At 41.3% G+C, this 20,814-nt stretch overlaps 1 protein-coding gene and 1 long non-coding RNA gene across 4 annotated transcripts in view; one reads left to right on the forward strand and one right to left on the reverse strand.

Annotated features, from left to right (window-relative positions):
• The window catches only part of LOC126927684 (uncharacterized), a 38,722-nt gene that overhangs the window by 17,505 nt on the left and 403 nt on the right, over positions 1-20,814 (reverse strand). The window contains exon 1 of one of the 3 annotated variants that reach the window (XM_050743727.1): positions 3,245-3,444. The exons of the other annotated variants lie outside the window; for them this stretch is intronic. The gene's annotated coding sequence lies outside the window, so the exon portion shown is untranslated. Of the gene's footprint in view, positions 1-3,244; positions 3,445-20,814 lie in introns of those variants that run through there. 3 annotated transcript variants of the gene reach the window in all.
• Positions 10,233-19,551, forward strand: LOC126927793 (uncharacterized). The gene is made up of 3 exons (XR_007715895.1): positions 10,233-18,342; positions 18,465-18,565; positions 19,431-19,551. It is a non-coding gene; the product is annotated as an uncharacterized LOC126927793 (long non-coding RNA).

A 20,814-nucleotide genomic window follows, 5' to 3' on the forward strand; every position in this document is an offset into this window, starting at 1 on the left:
ATACTACTATGTAGAAGATGGTCTTAATTAATCTCACTCTACCTTCGATCGTGCTCAATTAAAACGCATCTCGCGTAAACCTTCAATTTGCTTATCATCTATGAGGGAAAAGTGGGACAACGCGATGGGAAGAATACAGATCTCAACGAGGCGGGAGCATCGCGAAGAAAATTAGTTCAGACAGTTTCACAATCGGAGACGAGAAGGGTGTCTCGTTATAAATAGTTCTTAATGCAACGTGCGAAAGAGAGGGAAAAAAATCGATTTCAAGGATGACCGTGTATTTTTCACCGACACGGTCCATCGATTCCGATATCGATGCACTGGCAAAATATAGAATCCCTCTATCGAACCTTCAAGCTCTTGTGATCATTTCACACTAGGAGTACCAATTTCTATCCTTAAAAATACTCTTTCTTTAACGTTAATATAAAAACCAATTCATCACTTTCATCATCATTCACCGTTTTAACTCGTCAATCGCTCGAACTCAAGCTTTCAGCAGCTGCCGTTCGATATTTCTCTGGAAATTCGCAGAACAAAGATAAAGAACGTTACTTGTGGAACGACTTGATATTATATATAATAAACGATCGAGACATTGAAATTGCACATGATTCGTCGAAGAACTGTGAGTTTCTTCTCCTTAAAATGTCCGTATGATAAATACGCAAAGAGAGAGAAATTGGCGCGATTACGCGAACGACGCCGTATGGTTTACTTAATCTCAAGGCTGTATGGATCCTTCAGTTCTCGCGGTCAACGCGAAAACCTCCGTACGCAGATGGAATCGCGATAATATGTAAAACGAGCGCCACGAGGGTTTGAGCGTTTCGGCTCTCGAAATAGCCGGTCGAAAAGTCGCTCACCGAGGCCCTCTTGCCTTCCACAGAATTTCACCCAAGAATTCGTCGCTAAGTCAAGCAGTTTTTAGGCTTAACAGCCTAAAGTCATTCATCCATAGTCTCCGGGCGTTATATTAAATTCTTTATTGCCTGGTTCGCCCGTGAAATTGCCTTCTCAGGCGAGAAATATGAAGAATCAGGATCAAGAATAAGCACTCCGAAAGAAACTTTGTTTAGAAGTTCGTTGCGAAGTGAAATTTCGAAAATTTAATTTACCATGGTCTGAAAAAGAAGATCAAGTGAAATTCACAAGGCCGATGAACGGCAGATTACGATCAAGCATTCGTTTCGCAAATATTTTTAGATCTCTTTGAAATATTTCCAAGGAGCGAAGATATGAATTATTATCTGGCAGAAGGCTTCGTGAAACTGTCTCTAGTCGATAGTTTTGCCATCAGATTGACCCAAAAATTCCAACTCGTCATCGGGGCCCCTCGATAAACGAAAGGAAAAGGAACCGATCAATGCGACTATCGACGACGTCAGGACAGCCTCGAATTTACTAGGCAAACTTTTCGATAAATCAACTTTCTCGGCGAGTTTTCCACGTCTTCAGGACTTTCGACAACGTCGGAAGTTTTGCCGATAGGCTGCTTAAAACTTTTGTGTATTCTAGCCTGCTTAAATGCTTGAAATAACATGGATTGACTAGAGAACGTCTTTTAACATCTGCGATCAATTTCCGATTAAAAACTACATCGATGATAAATTAAAAGAATACGATGACCGAATGCTCGCGTGTCAGCTTAAAACACGCCACTCACCGACGACAGACGACTATAATTCCATCGATAAAATTTCTTTTGTCGATGGAGTTATTACCATTCATCGCAATTATAGGCAATTTCAATTTCTCCAACTATTCTACTTTTTATCGTGAATTTTTCATGTTCAAGATACGCTTTTTTCCGCGTCGTAACATCGTTACTTGGTTAATCAACAATAGGACAAAAATAGTCACAAGATAATTCCATACAACCTTCGATCCAGTTCCAACCGAACGGCAGTACCGGAAGATTTCAAAGGAATTGATTATTCGAACGGAAGCCCAAGCAACAGCGATCTATCGTCACCAGTCGTGATAAAATCCACCGATCAACGAGTCACAGTTTTGCAAATAAGCAAGACGTGTCGTGCGTGCTTTCGCATGCAGATCGTGGCTCGTGTATGTGTACGGCTGTGTGCAAACGCGAACGTAGCGATAGGTGCGACTCGTACGCGTACATGCAGCACTATGTGCACTCGAGCAAAGTTTATTTCGGTTCGTCCTGTAATATTAGACGTGATGCGAACATTCACACGCAGGATCTAGGAGGCGACGACTGAATCGGAAAACACCGAGTAAATACCGAGTAAATACTAGAATATTCGAGTATCCTAATTCTAAAAATAAGGTATCAAAGTCGCGAGTTTAATTACGTCAACGCTATTTAACGAATTCGATAAACTTCCTGGAATGGAAGTTAGTAACGGATGAAATATTTCGACGCGTTAAAAATGATCAAATCGAATTCGTGGTCACTATCGCAAGGAAGGTGTCTGTCACGTTGCTCGAGTCAATACTCGAACAGTGTCGATCATCGACACCGAGATAACTTACGGTCAAATGTATTTCTGGCCGCGAATACTCTCGTACGCGAAGTCGAACACTCGTATTCGGGGCAGAAACCCCTGAATCGGCTCGTGTCGAATCCCGGAGCATGATATTCGCGGAGTACAATCCTTCTTTCTATCTGTCCGCTTCTAAAATTGTAACCTGGCGTACCACCTCGGTGTATTCGACCGATTGAACTCTTCCGTCGAGACTCGTCGTATATCTTCCGAATATAAATTCCACGAAATCGTTATCTTATGGAGGTACGGTAAAACGAACAGAGTTTCTAAAACCAGATTAATACGAACGAAATACGTTTAATCATCGACCTTACATTTGAATCGTCTGAAATTATAACCCGAGCTATCCGTCAAACGTTTATCGGGTAGGAAGAATAACGGAAGCGAGATTAATTAATAAACGAACAAAAGGAGTTTCTAATACGAGTCAAAAGAAAGTCCACTGTGATCTTTCTTTTCAACACAGCTGGTTCCTTTGAAACTCTCGATATCATCTTCATCAAAGCGCAAACGCGCCTCTTCCATTCAAATACAATGAAATATCTACGCTCCGTGACGCGACTCTTCCATTCAACCGCAGCTTTTAAAGGGTTAAAAATAAAATTGGCATCGAGATACTACGTTTACTTCCCTAAAATCCACGCTCGTACCACACCACCACAAGCAAAAATTTACTAACCGAATCCCCACGAGTCTCGCGATAACATTCAGCCTGCCGAACTCACCCGATTATTCTTCTATTCTTCTCTCACTCTGTTCTATTCTAATTCCAAAATCCAGAATCCAAAAATACCAGGTTTCGCAACGGACAACTAACATCGTAGAGACACAGTACGTATAGAGTAAAAATCACGAACGAGAGAAAAGTTCGAACGACATGCAAAGCGCATGCATCGACGACACGCGTCGCTCAATCCCGCGACACAAACTGAATCGTGCGATGACAGGAAAGAGAACTTCGAAGCGACGATACTATCCCCTCGACAAGCTTATCGATAGTGGACTCTATACGGCCCATCTTACGAACTCAAAGTAATGTCGAATAACATCGTTTGATGTGATTAACGTGTGAATAGAAAAGCGGATTTATTTATTAGCGGGATTGATACACGATTGTAGATATAGCGACGCTGAATGATATAATTGATGAAATGATTTTTCAGTTGGACAATACCGGCTTATTTCGGATTGGGAGATGTCCAAACGCGATTCTGATTGGCATGAGATATTGGCTTTCGGAATACGATCGCGATACGCTTTCCACAGGCTGTCCCTATCCCGGTTATTTTAGGCAGGTATAATATATTATATCGTTTGATTCGAGAGAGTTACGGATTGCACTAGATCAGTTCGACAGGTATACGAAGACAGGTATACGAATTGATCTTTAAAATATACAGAGTGATACAAAGTTGAATTTCTAAAATTCGGACAAGCAATTATGTTCAGAAGAAAATAAGAATTATTCGTGACTCGAAACTACGATTAATCGATCGAATGCACGTGACCGGTGTTACGATCGAACGAGACACGCTCGCCAAACCGATTTCTCGCCGACTATGCAACGTTTCATTGTTCAAGTAGGCGTGCGCTGTTTAACGCGTGCCAGGACCAACGCAATTTACGCTACTTACGTAAATCAACGTGAGAATACGCATCACTCGTAGCCACTCGTAATTCAGCAAAGTTTGTAATCGCGTAACTCGCACGTAGTCGATGTTCCTGGTAATTAGAGAACGCGCGCTGCGTTTTGTGAGGAGGAAAACATATGACTTACGAGGAAGAGGAGGAGGAGATTCGCGCAAATATAACATCGAGAGGTTGAGAATTTCTCTTGACGTAAAAGAGGACCACCCTAGGAGAAACGTGTGTATTTCGAAGCCATCGTATTTCCTATTGTTTGATAGTTTTTGTTTGAATCACGGGGTCAAGCTAAAACCCTGGTGTCACTGGGTCAAACTATACCTTCCTCCTCGATGATGAGATTTAATTCGCGACTCGACGTGACTCTCTTTCTCGCTTTATGTCTCTGCCCACTCCCCTCCGACCGTAATTTCAATGAATCCTCCTCGCTTCGACGTCTCTCACTCCCACGTGACTATTAAGCGGAATAGCTGAATTGTGACAATGGGAAAGAGACGATGTCTGCGTGGACTCGGTTAGTTCATCGGTCCAAAATTCTCTTTGTCGCGTTTTCTGTTTACAAAGATACCACGTATCATCAGTGTTTTTAGATTAGATTAGGTTAATTTGTGTTTGCTGTTGTTGAAACTGCTTCGAGAACCCTCATTCTCGAATAACGAGTGTTCCGTATAAGGCAAGAACTCGATTGAGCCATTATTCTGTTCGATCACTAGCAACATTATACGAAAAATCCTCTCTTACACCGTACAATTTCGAAACCATAATGACGACCACGGCATAAACTTTGCTACCTATGCATTAAACCTATCACTGTAATCGTGAATACGGAACTGCAGTCGCTTGTAATTCCGTGAACGTGTACGAATCGTTTCAAGGAACTGGACTGTACAGTTCGTTCACAATTTGTTGCTGCATTTCAACAACCGTGCAATCTCGTTGGACGGTGCAACGCGGCCAGAAAACAGAGTTGTTGTAAAGAATAGGACCGAATGTGGAGACGTCGAGCTAGAAAAGCATAGCAAAAGTCGACGACGTCGACAGTCGAGTAAATTTTCGAGTTCAGTCCACGGATGCGCGTGACGCAGAAAATCGTGACAGCCCTTTTGCCATTCCCTGGAGGGTTCCTCGACCACTCTCTACGAACCGATTTAATTATTCCACGAAGGTAAGCGCTTTGAGTTTTCCGGCAGCGGTTGCGCGCTGCGAACGGAAGAACAGCCCGAGCCAAATATATTTCTGGACGCCAGAAACGGCTCGACATTTTCTTTTCCCTTTTTTCCCAGCCTCCCTCCTCCTCTTTTCCCTCTACCGTAGACGATCTCGCGTTCTTTTCTTCTTCGGAGCTTCGTTCTTCTTTTTTTTGTCTTCCTTCGAAAGTCTTTTTCATTATTTTTCGACTTCTCTACATTCTTCTCGCACATCCTTCGCTCTTCCGTGTATTCTTCCTGTTACTAGGTCGTTTCACGAGTTTCGTCGTCTTTTTATCGGAAGCTTTTATTACAGAAAAGCACCGTTTCATCGTCAACGTTTTCATTCCTCCGTAGAAACTTTAGAAATATAGTTTGAATGACCGAATTCATCTTTCCTAAGTCTAACTTATCAAATCTCTAACTTAAAATTTGATCAAAATTTTTCTCCTGGAACTATTTCTATGTCCTTCGATTTATAGTTTTCCACTGTTGAAATTCATAAAGTAGTTTATCAATTCTTCTGAAATTTTCCTATCAAAAACAGAACACTGTTTAATGAAACAGTCAGCTTATAAACAATATGCTCTCGACATGTCGAGAACTATACGTCGCTAAGTAGTGCAAAACAAAAAAGAAGGCGACGGAGCATATGAAACGATTTAGTTTGTTCCCTTTTCCATTCGACTAGGCTGAGAAAGATGTTGAAAGAGGAGGAGATAAAATATACACGGCATGTCGTCTATTCTCATTCCAGACTGGCGTAGTCCTTGTCGTCTTCGTCGTCCTCTTGGTCGTTCACGACCAGCTGTTCTTGTTGCGAGACAGAGTTAGACGGCTAATCCGCTATTAATCGAAGCAAATGCCCTGACCTCGCGATCTACTTGCCCGCTCGTTATTATTACTCTCTGGAGGATTTCAAGACCGCGCGGTTTCTCCGGGAACTCGTTAACAGATCCTTCTCCGTGGCTTTCAATTTCTTTTCCCTGCGTTCCGTCCGGCGCTCAAGACCCGCGCCAATTCCGCTTCCTCGTTCCGCGTTACGATGTCCAGTAAGGCGAGGTATTCTTCTGCTCCAATGGAATTTCTTGGTTCCTTCCGATATCGACACGATTCCTATAGCCTACAGTTTTATTCTGCAGACAGAGAAGCTGAGTCTTCTTAGAGCGTCGACCTTTCAAACGAATCAAAGAGAAGCGAAGAGTTTCATTTTCTCGATCTATCGACTCTCGATGAAGAAAAACACGGCTCTCTTCTGGTCGAGAGATTGGTAATTCGATGGGAACGTTAGGAAGAAATTAATGAGAGCCGCGCTTTCACTTCCTCGCGTCCAGAAGCTGATAGATAATTCTTGGCTATTAATTCTGCCAAGAAAATCGATGAGGATATTACGGAGGTGTTTACGGAATGAAAAGTTGAAATTTCACTTCTACTCTGACTTGGTTCTGCGTTCTACGGTATCGAGGAACTAACGTTCCTTATCGTAATTTCTTATAAGAACGTTCGACCAGGTCTCTTTCGCGTATCATTTTTCGCTTGTTACAGAAAATTCGCACGTGGCACGGCAAGCGTCTCGATTTCAGCGGATTAATCAACTAGCACGTGACGTCTCGTTTTTGCTACGAGCAGTGTCGTATGTTTCTCATTTACGATTCAATAATTACCGAGAAATACGGAGCTTATCCATGCTGTGACGCAACGAGATCGCGTTATGTAATTCGCGAATCATGAGCTAAGCGTTGCAACTATGAATTTTTATCAACCAAGAGGGTCGTCGACTGAAAGAAACGAGATAGCAATGGTACGCGAATGAACTCTGAGTTCTGTAGTCGGTTTTTAATTGAGAACGCAAGAATACTTCGTCTTTATGAATTTTTATGGCTTTTATCAATTGATCGACCCTCTTGTTTTTACACGATGCCTTATAGAATAACAATCGTACAAATTCTGGCCAAGATACAGACGAACACAATTGAAAGGAGGAATAATTTTCAAAGAGCATCGTTCGCTTATAGCCAGACTTCCGTTTCCACGTTTCTATATATTCACGGTGCTATTTTCAGCTCGCGCCATATATCATTCTTATGTCGTGTATCGCAGTAACGGGCGACACGCGTAAGAACTCGCATAATTCGTTGTTTTCCTTCAGTCCTCGTGGCTCGTGATCGCCTAACCTACATATTGCACCATCTAATCATCCGCTAATTGTCAGTCGAACAAGGAAAAAGACGACGATCTCCAGGGACTTACTTCAATTACGTTTTACAGTTGAATAGAACGCAGGTGAAGGCAATAAACAATGGAACGTAACGAGAGTCGAAGGTCTGAAGCAGATTGCACATCACTTTCCTGCATCTATTTTCGCTTATCGGTCTTTCGATGAAGAGGAAAACTTCTAAGCATCGGTTTTTATAATTTGGTCACGTTCCAAGTATGTAGCTTCTATATTTATCGACCTATCGTATCGTTAATTTAAACAACTTATCTAATATGGTATCTTCTTCAAATAAATTTTAAGTACAACAAATAAACACTGTATAGTTACGAAGGCGAGAGTAAATCTCGGAAATTATCAGTTAGGTGTATTCTTCACGTACTCGGATTATTTTGCGATGAACAGTAAATTCCACTCAGCAGGGACCGCTCGTAAATCTTGAAAAGAATCTAGTCTCATTGGTCGTGTTTCAATTCGGATCTCAAATAAGATACTTAAAAGGTAATTGATATTCTACGTGGGTCGAGTTATTCGAAAAATGCTGAATTTATCATTTTCGTCGTTCTATCAAACATCGCCTCTTCCGACTTCACATAATTGGGAGGCAACGAAGTCGCGTGGGTCATTAATTAATCCCACGTGAATGTGATGTGCGGCTTTTTCAAAATTGAAAACCTGTTTCCTTTACGTCGTTTATCATCCGCCTCTTGATGACGCTCTAATGATGCGTAGCGTAAAAAAATACAAGCAATCGAGCAGCCTGAACGTGTCCACGTCGGATACGTTCTCTCGCCTAAACTTATTTATTTGACGCGAGTGTACAATTTTCTTTACTATAAGTAGCTATCGAGTTATGGCACTGTTCTTGGTTGACTTTCGTTCGGAACGATCACAATCTTTGGAAGAAATCATCTAACGCGTAAATGATATATTCTATACATTCGATAAGATTGGAATAAAGTAAAAACGAGGATATTTCTGGAAATATGTAGAAATATTCTGGTGTATTTTAAATATTTCAACGAGCCAAGCCTAAATTAATTAGAGTTCCTGTGTGAAAAGAAATTTTTCCAAGATCGAGTCGACGTCAGACGAAGCCAGGAGAAAGCAAAGAGGCACGTCTAATCTGGCGCGCGTTCACGGTCACGGAGTTCTAAGCCGTGGATGAAAAGAGCTTTTTAGCCAGCTATTCAGTCGGTTCAGCGACGGTACGCGAATAAAGAAAAAAAAAAAAGAGAATACGCAAATTGAAGGGGGCACCGGCGAGCATAGATACCTACGTGCGCGCGGATCCTCATCAGTCGTGTCTAGCCACGCCGTGGAGCGATGCCATAGGATGTTTTATTAGCATTTCCTAGAATCTCTATTTACAACTTCGGCCCGGATGCCTCGAAACCAGCTTGGATTCAGCGGAAAACAAGATTTCTCGCGAGTTAACTTTCCGCGAGGTGAATCCCGAGTTTGTTGAAACGATGAATAGATGGTTTCGGGGTCTACGAAGATATTGATGGATGATGGATGGGGCATCCACGGGAAATTGCAGTGATTTCATCGAAGATTGATTCGTGTCGCTTTATGCTTGGGGTCTGGCGCGATACATTTGGAATACAATATAGCATAGCTTCGTTTATCCGAATCTTATGGGAAACAAATATTTTACGTAATAAAAATCGATTCTACCCACCGCCTATGATTTTTCGTTCATTCAATGAATTTAATCGGCAGGAATTTGCTTAACAAATTCGCTGCTATTAGAATACAGTTATCTCGTCGATGGAATACCATACTTTTTTCATCAAATACGTCCTTATCTTGAGTAATCGTGATTATTCTAATATAATTTCCACTATTTCGTTTAATTTTCTAATGAATTTTATCAAACGGACGCAAAGTAGTGTCGGATAATCGAACGCTAATTAAAATTGTATTACAACGAAGAGCTCGGCTCAAAGCTTGAGCTTCGCTCAAAGAAGATCGAAAACTTAACTCGCAAATTATATTCTAAATTCCAAGTACAATTCTTGCAGTACACATGTGATCTAAATTGCTCGAAACAAATTGCTAAAATCACTACATTAGAAATGGCGTGATGCGCAGGGGAATACGTATGAGTGATAGACGAAGATATGGATATTTTAAGATATTTTTGTAAGCCAAGAGAAATTTCTAGACCGTGAAATTTAATAAATGCATTACAATATATATTATTAGATTAGAAATAGAAAAATGTGTCGTCGTGAAATTTCACGATTTCTGAGATTCCGAGTTGAAACATCGAAATGAGAGAAGATGATGAGGATTTCGGAAAAAGAATTTTTTCCGAGAAACTATCTACATAACGGAATTGGAGCGTCGAAACCGTGAAACGACACGTGAAATGCAAACTGATGGGGGAATTTTCCACGGAATCTAATTGACGAAGCGGGACAGGAATTATCGCGTTTATGCGAGGGCTTCGTCGAATACGAATGTTCGAATTACGGAAACGCGGCCCCTATGTACCCTCTTCGATAGGTGGCCTCGTGTTTATGAATGAGATACATTATGCATGTATCAAGTGACGCGATTTATGTACGATATCATCGCCGACCACCTCTCACTGACAATGAAACGAAAAATCTACAAGTTCTTCAACCTACGTCGTGAAAGTTGCCATAAAGAAAAATGATAAAGTTACTTTTTTATCTCGTATACTTTTTTCCACTTGTTTCATCAGCTGAAATCACATGATCGTTGCTTAACAGTCAACGCTAGAGTTACCCAACTTATCAAAACGACAGATTTTGGATTAAAATTAATTTCAATGTTAATTACAATTATCTATGTCCAGTACATTGCTCATCGATATTTCTGCTGTTAACGAAATTTAATTTAGAGGCCATAAGCTTTCCAATTACAAGAGAAATAAAATGTTTATTTGTTATTTGTTTTACGTCGTCTATTTCGTTGATTTTTGTTCGTGCAATTCATCAAACTAATGGCATCTTTGAAGAGAAGATACGCAAGAAACTTTTCACTTCGGAATGACTCACTTGTTACAACGACATGGAACTCGTCGTTCTAACGAGCAAGTGTTTTGCTTGGTGGAATACCAGTGGAAATCAGGCCGAAAAATTGTCGGCCGGGCTACAAGGGGAGCATTGAAGGAAGAACGGCACGAAAGGAAGCAACAAGGGGGAAAGCTAATAACCGCGGAGGATCCAGGCCTGTGATTAATGCCCCTCTAAACGACACATCGCGTCTCGATTGCAGATGTAATCGCTAGCGAACCGGATGTAACGGGCCTCCGTGGCTGCAGCTTTGGTACATCGATCGATTCGAAAATGCAGGCACGTGCAATTGTACGCGCTTCGCAAACATAACGTAACGATTGGTGGTGAACGCGTGGGTCGTAGGTGAACGCACGGGCTTTGCGCAACGATTATATACCGATTTTTCACAAGAATCCGACGAAAGAACTCGCTCGACGAATATCGAGACCGTGAACCTCTTTCTGGCCTTTCTGGCATGCGCCAACAGGCCTCGTATAATACGATTAGTCGGTCATTCGCTGAATTATCGATTCTGGTCGAGTACCTATTTGCTTGCAATAGAGATCTTAGATGACCATCTGAAAGCATATTAACCGCACTTAACGCAATTAGGCCTCGATAAACGAAGAAACTAAAGGAGAATAGAAAATATCTCCAAGTTATACGAGTCACTCAGAAGCTATACTGATCAACTCCATAAATTAAAAAACAGGAAAAAGTGATGAAGTTACTTCTCATCGTTCGAAATAAAAATAATTCTAAATATAGGTAGTGGGACAAATAGGTGAACTTCAATTATACGAACTGCTTGTTCTGCGATGACATCAAATGAGCGAATTTCTGCCGTACGAAAACAATATGAAGATTGATCGCGTTGCAACGTGGCCATTATACAGAACCATCAAAGACCCTCGAAAACGAATCATTTGTTTGACGAACCTGAAGAGACAATTTCTGAGCATCGTTGTGGCAACGGTCGAGCAGCATAGAGGAGTTCGTACGTCGACCGGAGCTCGGTGACCTTAATAACCTCGTTGCCTGTTCCCGACGATCAATTAATTACCGCCTAATTGGCGTTAAAGCGCCGGTATCGTCGCGATAAACCTGTAACGCTGTAAGCGACCGGCGACGTTGTTCCCCATCGCCGTTAACGAAAACCATCAGCGTTCAGTTCTCTCATTCGCTGTGAAGTAAAATAACGTCGTATATCTTCAAGGATTCAATAGCGCAAAGATAAAAAAAAGGGAACATTCGAATTTTCTAGAAAACCCCTTCATCGAGAATAAATTTTCTAAGAGAAATCATAAAGAGAATGCTGTTGATCGTGATTGGCTAACAGCGTGACATCCTAACTTCTCCACTACTCTCGCTTTCTGATCATGGAGACATCACTTTTGCTCGGACGAAAATCTGTGACCTAACCAAGCAGGAATGCTCATTCATGTCATGACAACCAAAAGAAGTAAGAATTTTTTTTCTTTTGGGTATTTTATATATTTTAGCATGCTATGTGCATTCCATGGGTAATTGCATCTTTAAATTTTCCATAAGTGCACAAAAGCAGCATTGAACCATCATCGATAAGGACAATTTTCCACCATCAAAGGGACAAATATTTTATGAGAAGATAGCAAAGTGATAATTTATGGGAACGAAGGAACCACTATAACTTCCCTTCGAGTTAACGACGATCCGATTCTGCCCCCGAAAAGAGAGGCGGTTCTCCCTTTCGTGTTCCCGCGGGCAACGCGGCGCGCGGCCACGCGGTCTCATTGCCAAATATGGCTGGCCGCGGTATTCTTAGCACTGCTCGAGCCCGAACGACACTCGCCGGAGCCGGCCGAGCGGACTGCTTCGTTCCTCTCCGCGAACACGGAGACGACACGACCGCCTCGGGTGAGAACCGATGCGATAGAACTCCAAGACGAAGCATAAACGAGTCGGATAGAGCCACGAGGAGGGAAGATACGGAGGCAAGTGGGACGATAAGGAGCATCGTGGCTGAACGAAAAACGCGAAATAAACGATCGCGTACTGGAGTAACTCGGGAGAGATGACAGTTATCCGACTGCAACTGGGGATTGGAAGGATAACAGGTTGGATAAGAGAGGTTTATGCACCACGTTGGCTACCGATCATTTCTGAAACGATTATAGCGCCCGATGCACGGAGAAACCGAATTCTGAACGTGTTTTCATATTCTATTGCGATATCTAATTTTCGTTGAGATCGACTGAAATCGAGATACAAAGATGAAGACCACAGTTACGGGAAGAATAAGGAGGAAGCAAAGTACGTTTTCCACGTGGTTTCACGTTATATAGAAAATCAGCAGCATACGATAGTATTCGGGCTATGACACAAATAGTCTTCAAGAAAAGCACTTGCTAGGTTAAGGAACGGTTTCCCATGTGCACTTCGAACTTGGTATTCGAGCAAATAAACCCGTGAATCGGTCAATTTCATCGGAATCGTTCCAAAGAAGGACGAGAGAAAGGAGTCGAGTGTGACGATGGAAAAGGGCCAATATTTTCTTTCCCAACCGCCCCACGATAAATCAATATTTTAATCGAGCGCCCCGGGAAGCCACTTCCCGTTTGTGTTTTCTATCGTCCGACTTTTCCGCCAAGAAAACGGAGCTACGGAATTCTTCGAACGCAAAATGCGATATTTCGTATAAACGACTGCCGATCAACGTTATTTTGGCAGTGGAAGATTAAGAAGAAAGAAAATTCATGCTTGTGAAACTATACGCAACCCGACTCGACAAACATCTAATTCAGATACGTCGAGCAATATTTAATAACGCTCGGACATAGACGAGCTGCTGAAGAGACGCCAGGAATCGTTGTTATTTTCGGATCTGTATACTGTGTTGCAGCGTCCACTTGCAAGTGGATTCACCGAATTGCACCGTTTCCTTCGCGTCCAAGAAAATTGTCGATCGATCTCTGGATCGTCGGATACTTGCCACGAGATCCGGATACGGACAAGTTTAGGTTCGTTTGTTCGACAGTCGGTGACCACCTAGCTAAAGTTCAAAGGATACCTTTCGTCGTCTACAGGGTTGGCGCGCCCACCTTCCGATTTCTGGGTCAGGTCAGAAGGGTGTGGTGAATGCTTCGAGTGCTGATCACTCGATGATTTATCGAAACGAGGCTGCAATTTCATTAGACACCGTAGACCTTCGCCGGTGATCACCGGTTACGCGACTTTCCGTGGGAAGGTGCGGCTTTTTCCCTCCAAGGCTACGTCAACCTTTGTCTACAATTTCCTGAACCGTTTTCGTCCATCGATCCTCGCAAAAACTTTAAAATATCTCCCAACGAAATACCATTGATAGAAACATAGCTTTTCGGATGGTTTAGTAATGAGGACATGATGTATTAAATTTTGAATTTCACGAGAAACAAATACATTTATCGTTTATTAAAATAAAACATCGTATATATGTTGATATCTTCGACTCTTAAATACTTTTTATTTTAAACATCACCTACAACATGACAAATCGCAGTTGTTCATTAAAACGTTACGACTCTGACTTTTCGTTCCCCTCGATTCCTACGCGCCTTCCTTCGGTAATACGGCCGGCATTTCTAACTCTTCGCACGTCCTTGTCGCTCTTACACGCGTCATAACTCGCGCGTTCTCGTGAATGAATTTCTATAACTCTATCGAATATGTGTCCAGCGTCGCAAAACCGAACGTCCCGCGAATGTAAAACGCTCGAAAGTAACCTAGTCGAAATTCGTCAATCTGGGTCAAACGTTTCCCAAAATTCATCCGTACCTTTCATCATCCTAAAAATCTCTTGATCGTACGAGCGTTACGAAATCGTGAATAAAAAGAGCTGCGGATTGTTTTGTCTTTTGACGAAGATTAAAGAACAAAATGGACAAGCCCAGGGGAGAGTGAGCATAAGGGTGAAGAAGCAAACGATCTTGCGCGAAAATAAACGAAGGAAAGAACCGGTGACCGTACAGGAGAGAGAACGAGGAAGCGAAACACGCGTAGGTCGATAGAAGTGCTATGATAGGAGCAAGGTGTAAGGTAGCAGGTTGTCAGGGCAAGGGAAAGAGAGAAGGAAAAGAGGAAAGAAAATTGGAGGAAGCGAGAAGACCGGGCCACATAAACGGCAGTGAGAGTGAATGGATCGATGAGACCGTCTCGACGCAGCGGGCGCCATCGCCAAAACATCGTCGGGCCAAAATGTCAGCGTTCATCGATCTTTGGGATTAGCTGGTCTGTAATTTGCCAAATTGCAATGTCATTGAGCGATCCATGAGCTTCCTTAAATCGTTAAAAGCGGAGCTTCGCGTTCTTTGATGTTTACGCAAGAAACATTTAAACTTGCGTCGAGCATTGAGTTGGAGAAATTGTTCGATTCTCAAACTTTAATTTCTTAGAAGAATCTGTTTATCCGGAAGGAAACAAGATAGGAACAGATTGAGAGGTATATACACGAGAGAGATAGAAATCTTCTAACAGTACGATCGAACGTGTTGCGTCACCGATATAGAAACGAGTACATATTTCGTTGCACGTCCGTCATGCATTAGAGCGAAGACCTTAGAAGACGGTGTACTGTCAGCTGCCGCGATTATGAGCTATGCTTACTGCCAATTTATCTTGTGCCGTGATCACAATGCTATGCTTGCATACTCGAGGTCGTTGACCCAGCCGAGATACGATATTTCCATATGGTTTTTCATCGTTTCCATGCGTATTCGGCTATGCAAGATCAAACCACGTTCAATGTAACATCGCGCTTATAGACGAATATCTACGACCGTATTACTCGTCCTAATTGCCATTGATTATTCAATGTTCGTTCTATAGAATTATTTATGGCCACGATAATTCGATTTGCTACATCAACTAATACCTTCTACGTGAATAAATTTGCAAACACTATCGATCATCCGTAAAAGTAGATTGTCTCGACGGAAGCTAAACGAGATCAGCCTTTGTCTTTACACTATAATGCCATTGTATCATGTTATAATACCTCTTTGTGTCTCATGTAGTCGCAAAGTGCCACGGGAAACGCATTACCAACGTATAATAGAATCCCTCGAATGCTGGCTCTGCGTTTTCCGCAATTAACCAAACCATTAAAAAAAGTATCTAACGAGAGGCCAATGCACAAAGTGGCTACCACAGAGAGATTTCGAAGCAAGAAAATCACCAGTCGAGGAATGGTTCTTGACGATTAGAGGCAAGTTTCTTGTCGGTAAGCTCGATTAAACCACTTTGTGTGACGACGACACAGTGGAGCCGTACACGCATGCAAAATAGCGCGAATCGTCGGACCTCTTTGATCTAGAAAGTCCATGGGAACTCGACCAGAACCGTTCACTTTCGCGATTTCTACGCCACAGAATCTCTCTCTCTCTCTCTCTCTCTCTCTCTCTCTCTTTCTCTCTTTCCCTCTACCCTTCTACGTACTCACGTGCAACTGAAAAATCACGGGGTGACACAAAAGTTATAGGGAATTCGGACCACGTGTACTACCATTACCTCCTACAGAAGTCTCCTATAGTTTCTAATACACCTATTCTTTTTAAACTACTAACCCTTTCACAGTGTAACAAGATGGCGAGAAATTCAGAATGAATTTAGAAAATGACTATTTCTCCGACATCTTGACGTCATACGCAGAAAATATGTACATGTAATACTATCCACGACAATTTAAGCTATGTTATAAAAGGGTGAAAAAGGGATAGTAAAAGAATAAAGAACTCGGAGAATAGTTACGTATATCTTTAACGCCAAGACTTCTTGCATTTCTGCTATCGGATAAACAAAACTACTTTTAACTTCTTATAGAAAATAATAGTAATAACGGTGACACGTATGACATTTGACATTTCAGGTCATATAGATGCGAGAATAATAGCAGGCTAAAACAAAGAATTACTCTACTTTACTTTTATAAGAGGTTGCTGCCAATGAATCAAACAAGACACACCTGATATTGAAATAGCAAGACGGAGTCTTCACGATGACTCGAGGCGCAAAGATAACATTGTCCGACTAATTCCTCCTCGTTGGTCCGATGACATAATCGACCACTGTGTGCAATAGTGTGCATGCAAATCGTGGTAGTTTCTCGACGTTCGCGCATGCCACTGCCCACGGAAGCGCATAATTAATGCAACGCGACTATTGCAAAATCAAGGAAAAGGGGTTAGCATCGAAGACGAGTAATTCGACGGGGAATGAACGTGCGTGATGTAACCGCCTGAAATGACCATAATCCCGTATTCGTCTTCCTTCGGCCGATTGCAAGAGAAACGCTCGATTCAGCCTGTGTACGATTATTTCTTCGCCACAGAATCGTTCAAAAACTTCGGGAAGTAAATAGCCGACGAATAAAACAACAAGGCTAGATTGTAAGGGATGTTTTCGTCGAAAGGTACGTAAAAGAAGCTGGGAACATTGAGACAGCCGAACAATGGTAACGAGGACGTTGGCTGCTATTCAAAAGACTCGTTTCTTCGCCGATCAGCTGATCGACGAGAAACTGGGACCTCTACTTTTAATCGCCAAAACTATACTAATCTTAATTATTACCAATTTGTTTATCGATTAGTTAAATGTTACATCTCATCTTGATAGATTGTTGTCTCTTCCACATTTTGTAAAAGTTCTATGTTTTGTAAAAGGTATAGAAACTTCGCTGAATGTCTGTTTAACTAATATTTCCATAGTTTGCGATATCTTTGAAAAGATCGCGAATATCTTTCGAAAATATAAAATAGCTTATTGTTAGAGATCGTGAAAGGCTGACGAATCTTCTTGGTGGATAAACTGTTTATGGTAACATCCTATGTAAATTTCTCTGTGAAAGCAGATCGCGCGAGCAAGATTTCGTGATGAGAGATCATCCATGGGTACCATTCGAAATTAATAGTCAGTTTGGCGCGTATCTGACCTAAAAATTAGCGTAAATTTCGCGAAAGCGGCTTACACGTTCCAACCAGGCGTGCTCGCTCGTCGCTCTTGAGTAGCTCGCTCAGCGTTTTCGCGACTTGAGTGGCCACACGAGCCTTTCAGACACGAACTTTCAGAGAGCAGACGAGGGGCGGGGTTGAGCTGCGAAAAAGGAAAAAAATAGATTCCATGCGAAGAGAATCAGTGGGAAAAAGTCGCTCGTAAGAGGGATTCCTTAACCACCCTTGATTTCCATCCACTTCTGGCTAATTGACTCGACTCCAGACCGCTTTCAGCCTCGAATTACTTCGAGCATAAAAGAAATGAGCTTTCCAAATTTCTCAGACGCTCTTCAGTCATATTTCTTTTCTTTTTTTCCTTGTCGATAGACGGATCAAACTCGAAGACAAAGTCGGAAATTAAATTGTTTTCTCGTTTAATCTCCAGCAAAAGAAAAAAAACAAGGGAAAACCGATCGAGAAATGAAAAGGAATTTTTCAATGGTAGAAGCCAACTATTTACGTGGTGATTTTATCAAGACTGAACAGAAAGCTTCGACTATAGGCGCACAGGATAGCCGGAGCGTTGTGCATGAACGCTTCAGCAACGAAGAATTCGCGAATCTGGGACAGTTTGATCGATAATGGCGTAAACCTGGCCGCGGCAATTCCAGGAATGGCAGCCTAATTGGATCCTCCTTAAATAAGTATTTCAATCTACCCGCAGCCCGCCGTTCTCTCAAGGCACGTCGCTCTTTTCGAGACGATCAGCCGTGCGAACGTTTTTTCGAATCCTTTCGAAAGGTGAAACTTTTTAAACCTACCAATTAAGCAATATGAACTAATTAAAAACAACGCTTTAAACTATAATATAATCCATTTATAAGTTAATTAAAGAAACTTTTAAATACCCGTGGGTCGATCAGCCATGGAAACAAGAAGAGGATCACATGGAAACAAAAATTCGAGGATTTTCAAGAGACGAAGACAAACTTCGTACAAAAGGATGGAAAGTGACGGTGAAGATGTAAGTAGGTGGATATTAAAACTATTTAAAACAGAACAGAAAAATGATTAGTATCGCTTTGAAAAGTACCATAGGGTTTGTTTGCCCGGGTTCTATTTGGATTTCGCGAGCCACTCGTTCAAGGTCACACATTGTCCGCAGCATTCATAGTGATGCACTAGCGTGCATTCTGCACCAACGAGAATCGATAAACCACGGCAAAAGGATTAAAACCTTTGCTATATATCTCAGAACCAACAAATGTTCAACCTCGCAACTTTTGTATCGTTTTTATCGTGTTTTTTATCTAAACGTTTTCCAATGTCGAAACTGACCAACGTATTCATTTGAGATTAATGTCTGCTCGTTTGCTTTTCAATCGTTTAATTTCTGTCGAGAAAATTTCGTCAGGTTTTTAAACATATTAATGGAGAATTTTACATGCAACTTCACGTCCCGTTCCAAACCGTAAAAAGTTCCCAACTTTCTCCCTTTTTCTCCCCTTTCCAGTGACGTGCAACTACGCAACGTGGTTAAGCTACAAGAGCATGTAATTTACAGAAATAATTACCGTATCCCTCGAGGAAAGAAATAACTCAACCCCTGAATGATTCACTCCTATCAATTTATACAGTAAAGAATCCTCTCGCGGTTATTTGCGCTGTAAAGTTGCTTTGAACCTGTTAACCCCCCATTAGGAGAATTGATGTAACTTAAAAATGCTAGAATTAAAAGAACGATTTCTTTTTTGGCTAAATTTCGTTTCGAAGCGCCAATAATTTTTTATTCGTCCTTGTAATCTATATCCGAATACTACTTAAGTAGAACAAAAAATACAAGTTTTGAACTGAGAGAACGGCCGGTCTGAAAATTATTTCTGTTTCAGAAGTTATATTGAACTCAGTGCAGAATGTTACTTTCACAAAACAGCGTCCAGTTCGCGGACAAAGGAAGCTAAGTTTGAGTTATGGTTTTGAGTTAATTTACAGGTAAGTTAAGTTAAAGTTTCAATTAGATTATCAAATTTCCCAAATTTTGATTAGAGTTTTGTGTTAAATCTCAATTAAGTTAGGTTAAAACATTCAGTTAGGTTAGAAAATAATTGAAATTGTTAATTTTAGACACAACTAGTCGATTAGGTACTATCATTAATAAAGATGTAGGAATCGATTAAAATTTTTTAATGACCTAAAATAAAGATAAATCTTTTCTCCAAACTTATAATAGGGGAAATGACCTTGAATGATTCAGAGATTTACACGGAGCTATTGAATAAGCACTAAGCAGTAGCTCCAGCGATCACGTGACGAACATTGCTCCGCGGCACGTGCACGTAACAACAAATCGGAAGAAGCAATGTTACGTCACCGATACACAATCGCGCCAGGTACGCAATCGCAAAATTGGTTTTGAGTAGCAAGAAGACACCGCTCAACTGGAGTTGCGTTGCGAGAGAACGAAAAAGCCCTACGAATGAAAATTATCCAATGTTCATTACATGCACGAGCCTCACGCGCGACTATCGGCCGAATTACAGACAATTCAGACTGCAACGATTAGAATCGCGCAAATAAGTTTCACTGATAAATCTGAAACGATCTAATTTTAGAACACAGTTTAACAACTCGCCGGAATGCTAATCCACGCTGTCAAATACACGGATGGAATTATAAAATTATCCGCGTGATCACCGTCATTCGATATCGTTTTCTTCTATTCTTTTTCCTTCCCTTCTTTATGGCGAGCGAAACGAAAACTTCGTTTTCAACCGTGCTACAGAAACTACATACTACGAATTTTAACGACACCGTAAAAAGCGTTTATTTTAGGAATGCGATGTGAGGAACAAGTTCGCACCAGAGATGAGTGTATGATAATGTTGTTCGATGGAATATTAACATGGTTCAATCGACTGTCTGGTTGATTGCGTCGTAAAATCTCATAACACCGAAACTTAATTTATAATATACCGTATGATACCTAATTATAAATATGCGACGATTTTATAAATGGCACTAGTCGTTAATGCTAATTTCTATGAACTTTTTTTGGATATGTATGCTAGGTAAAAGGATACGCATATACGTATACGGTCAACAAGAAAATGTAAAGATGAAGTAAACTGTACATACTTATGCCATAATGAATGGTGTATCGCAATATTTTCTAAACATCGAGTGTCATATAAATATTGAAAAACCATTCATAAAATAATTTTGAATTTCTGAATTACAATACGTGTTCGTAAATATGCTGGTACACGCACGTAC

The sequence above is a fragment of the Bombus affinis genome, chromosome 2 (assembly GCF_024516045.1).
Source record: "Bombus affinis isolate iyBomAffi1 chromosome 2, iyBomAffi1.2, whole genome shotgun sequence".
Taxonomy (NCBI): Eukaryota; Metazoa; Arthropoda; class Insecta; order Hymenoptera; family Apidae; genus Bombus; species Bombus affinis.